Source organism: Polypterus senegalus, chromosome 4 (genome assembly GCF_016835505.1).
Source record: "Polypterus senegalus isolate Bchr_013 chromosome 4, ASM1683550v1, whole genome shotgun sequence".
Taxonomy (NCBI): Eukaryota; Metazoa; Chordata; class Cladistia; order Polypteriformes; family Polypteridae; genus Polypterus; species Polypterus senegalus.
The window spans coordinates 238,812,660-238,816,882 of NC_053157.1; the positions used below are offsets into that span (position 1 = coordinate 238,812,660).

The 4,223-nt window shown below is 43.3% G+C and overlaps 1 long non-coding RNA gene across 1 annotated transcript; it reads right to left on the minus strand.

The window, feature by feature from the left end:
* Positions 1-812: 812 nt before the first annotated feature.
* On the minus strand, positions 813-1,399 carry LOC120528308. Its single transcript, XR_005633476.1, has 3 exons — positions 1,262-1,399; positions 960-1,057; positions 813-885 (listed from the first exon to the last, which is right to left on the minus strand). It is a non-coding gene; the product is annotated as an uncharacterized LOC120528308 (long non-coding RNA).
* Between the last annotated feature and the right edge of the window lie 2,824 nt (positions 1,400-4,223).

Consider the following 4,223-nt stretch of genomic DNA (forward strand, 5'->3'; position numbering starts at 1 on the left):
ACAGGGCAGCTCTGAGTACAGGGGTCTGCTGCAGAGGGATAGCAGGCAGCAGCAACACACTAGGTGAAGATCTACAGAAAGTAAAGGAAGCAACATCAACAGGAACCCAAAACAGCAGACAAACTTACACTGTAGTTGCCAAAGCAATGACATTTCAAGACAGACGATATAAAAACCACAGAGCAGCACAAAAACACAGGATTCACCATCACCACAAAACCCAGCTTTTCAGCCAAGGCCTGCTGAGCTGCAGGGTCCACAAAAGCAAACATTTCAAAACACAAATCTCTTCTAATAGCTTAGGTAGGCCACTCCAGATGTGCTGTCCACTGTCACCAAGCTTGTCAAATAGTTATCCCCTGTGTATGGGCACCTGGGCAATGCAAACCTCAAGTCAGCACTGAACAGCCAACCTCTCCTCCCTACTTTCACACTGGGCAGACGGCATCAACCCATTCACCAGAAGGCTCCACTGGGGCAGGCTGGAAGCAGAAGGTCCTGGGGTGACCCAGCAGTCCCCAAGAGTCAGCACAAGGTTAGGGTCAGTCCTGTTCACGATGTGCACTTCCACAGCCACAAGATCGCTCAGAGTTTTGTTCACAGGGTAGTCAGCATCCATGTAGCAGGAGCCATAGGAGGAATCTGACCATGGAAAAGAGGGGGCTTTACTTCACAATCACACTCTAACTTCATACTACATGGATCAAGGCATTGACAATGATCAGCAAATCAAGCCAATCTGTGACCCCAGCAGTACCTGTGGTAATGACCAATTCCAGGTCAAATGGCCCTTGCTCTACTACTGGCAGAGTTGGCGTCACAGGATACACCTCAGCCTCCACTTGCACATCCTGGCTTCCCGAGTAGGTGCACTGGAAGAATAACCTGAGGAGAGAAACACCACATCATAGCAGGTAGAGCACATTTAGGGTCAGAGGAAGCAGGTTCAGAAGCCGTACTTGTAGACACTGTCCCTGGTGATGGAGCCCTCTGGACCACTCCTCACAGTGATGGCAGCAGACATGGTGTTCTGGCAAGTCACGTTGCCACCAGCCATCTGAAACAGGATCATCATTCACTGCTGGTTACTACATTTTAATAATGGTTCTAGTAAAATCACATTGCCTTAATATTTCCAAAGAGGAAAATGGGAAAGATTAGATTCTACACCAGACATTAACCTCCATTGAACAGGTAGGACAACTCTATACATCTGAGCCACTTTTAGCCAACATTGCTAAGTCGCCAGAAGGGGTCTCACCTGAACTGTGCTGCCACAGGCACTTACTGGAAACTGGTACATGACAAAGCTGGACAGGCTGGTCACAGGGCTGCAGCTGGGGGAACTGCTGTCCACCAACTGGATGGACCCAAGATCCTGGGGAGGAAGGGTCACATTATCAGATACCACCACAAACTGGCCTTTGAGGGTGCACTGCACTGCACTGTCACTGGACAAAGCAAACAAACATGAATATCCAGTAGCAGCCACCTTTGCTCACTCACATCTTCCAACCACTCACCATCATTGGCATAGTAGCATGGACTGGTGCTGCTCCTTGAATCGTAGCAACAGTTGCTGGCTTGACAGTCTGCTTGAGTGATGGATGAAGACCCTCCATAAGAGAGCTTCTCACTGGCTGCAACTGCACATCTCAGCAACACTCACAGATCGGCGAGCTGTGATGGCAAAAGAGCCCATTTAGAAGATGGGAGAGACACTCAGGGTGCCATCCCAGAAGAGAAATCAGAACAGGCTTAGGGCATGTGAAGGTTTTCAGATTTGTGCGAGATACAACAGTAATGATCACAACATACTGGGAACTCTAAATAAGCAGGAGGCGCAAAAAGACACACAGCTTTATTCTCAACGGCAACCAATGGCTGAAGTGTCGGCACTACTGACCTTCTCAGATGCATAACCGTAAGGGGAAGAAAATGTCACCGATAATGTGGTTCGACTGGATATTACATGGAGGACGACTCCTGGGAGATTGTCACCTTTACCAGTCCACCACTCGTCTCTGAAAAGATAAAAAATGACGAGATTTACTGGAATACGCAGGCGCTTACAAGTCTCAATGCTCGGGTACACGCCGCACTCACTCTGGAGATAAACGGCAAATGACAGCCTCAGTGACCATTGTGTGGGCGATCTGTCTGTTAATTTAATGAGGGGAATCAGGAAACATTAATCAAGGAAAGGAGATGAGAAACGTGTCAACTATCAGTATTTCAAGAGAGAGGCTTTGTAAGGTTTGGGAATGACCCGTTAATTAAGTACTAATAAATAAACACAAAAAGAGGGTTTTGGTGAAGGTCTTTAAAAAATAAAATAAACGTATTAATATTTTTGAAGTTCGTAAAGTAAATGACTAGAAGTTAGATCAGCCGTATTTTTTTAATTGAAATTCCTTTGCTGAAATGATGTATTTTAAAACAAATTCCTACATATAGCGCCTTTTGACCAAAATAAATAAATAAATAAATAAATGCATCGTGCTCCTACACTGCTTTAGTTCAGCTTTTTTTAAACAACTATTTCCAAATGTCCTCTTTCTCTCTTCATTTTAGCGCTTTAGTATTGGAGATAAGTTTCCCGTTAACGGCGAATCCTAGTTTTTCAAGGGGAAATTTATGATGCAACTCGTTAATGTATGCAGTCGCGCACCAGTGCGTCACTGTGCTGTGAATCCAGTTATTAAGATATTTTCATTAGCTGAGGAGAATAAAGGGGATTTCTTGAGACTTATTTAACTTAAGATGGTGTTCAGGCCCCTCTTGAGATTATTACACTGGACATGTGCAAACGATACAAATTAAAAGAAGAAATAAGAAAATGGTATGAGCAGCCGTTTGGTAGAGCTTATTTTGAGTCTCGAGATCTGATCTCTTACTATATAAAAGTCCCGTGAGTGCTACGCAGGCGCGGAGTTTCACACACGCCCCGTCCATTTTGCAATGCACGATGGGATTTTTAGTTTCGTTTATCCAGGTAAAAGATGATTTTCTACTCCAGACTGTGAGATATCTTCTTCTTCTTTCTTTCTTACTATATAAAAGCTGTTGGGAATTTCCTTCCGTCCCGTGAGTGGAAAGCGTAGCGGTTTTCCGCTTATCACAGACTTACTACTTGTATCTTGCGGTACGAAGCGACATGATGTGAGCAGAGTTCTGGAGCTCCCATCGTTCCCTTGGTTTTGTGCGCGATGCGCTGGAAAAATAGACAAAATTATGTCTCTGGAAATAATTAATGTTGATGGGGTACAAATGCCTCACCGTGTAGTAAATATCAGGGGGGTTCAAAAGGGCGACCTCAATATAGAAAAAACAGTTTAAATTTCATTACAAAAATAACAGAAACTACGAGTATTAAAGTAATACCGATCAAATGCAATATTACCAAATTAATGAGTTTGTATAAAATATCAGATTGATCTACATATTGAATTGCCTTAAGAAGTGGTCAACTTAAAAGTCGGTCGCCTTTAAAGGCGGGTCAGCTTAGTATAAAAAAAGAGGGGTACTCATCTCCCTCGGTTTGTGTCATTTCAACCATTTAGTTTAAAGTGTGTTATTCACTAAGCAGTCATTAGGTGGCAGTGTGAGCTCAAGAAAAGGCCCTCGTCAGGCAACATCGGAAGAGAAACTGAAATCACAGCTGACTTGTGCGTTTATCTTCACAACGATTTCAAAGGTAAGTTTATTTTTCTGATATGGTTCGGCATCAGAGGGTTTACTGAACAAAACGATTGCACTAAGTATCAAGAAATAAGTATAAAGAACTTTCCTTTTAAACATGCTCTACCTTAAGGTTCAGGTGTCACTTAACAGTAAAGGAATTCACTAACACTGATTTTTCCAAATGTTTCTGTTTTCATGAAGAATCCAATGTTTTGTGATCGTAAACTGTAATCAACACGATGAATGTACTGTGACTTCACTATACACTCACCGGCCACTTTATTAGGTCAGCAAGCGATAACTTGGATGGCGCCAGTGTGTGTGGCATATCGTCTACCGCTGTCTATTTTGCTTATGTCTTTGTTATTTTTGTGTGTCATGCTAAATGTCAACTCATTACTGGTGTGTGATCACCGAACACTTCTGGAGCTTCATTTGTCTGCTGTAAAACTTGTACAGTTGGACAACGGAGGACGAAATTTTCCAATCTGGAATACCAGCATTCGTCTACATTGCTCCAGGTCCACCTCTCTGGATGA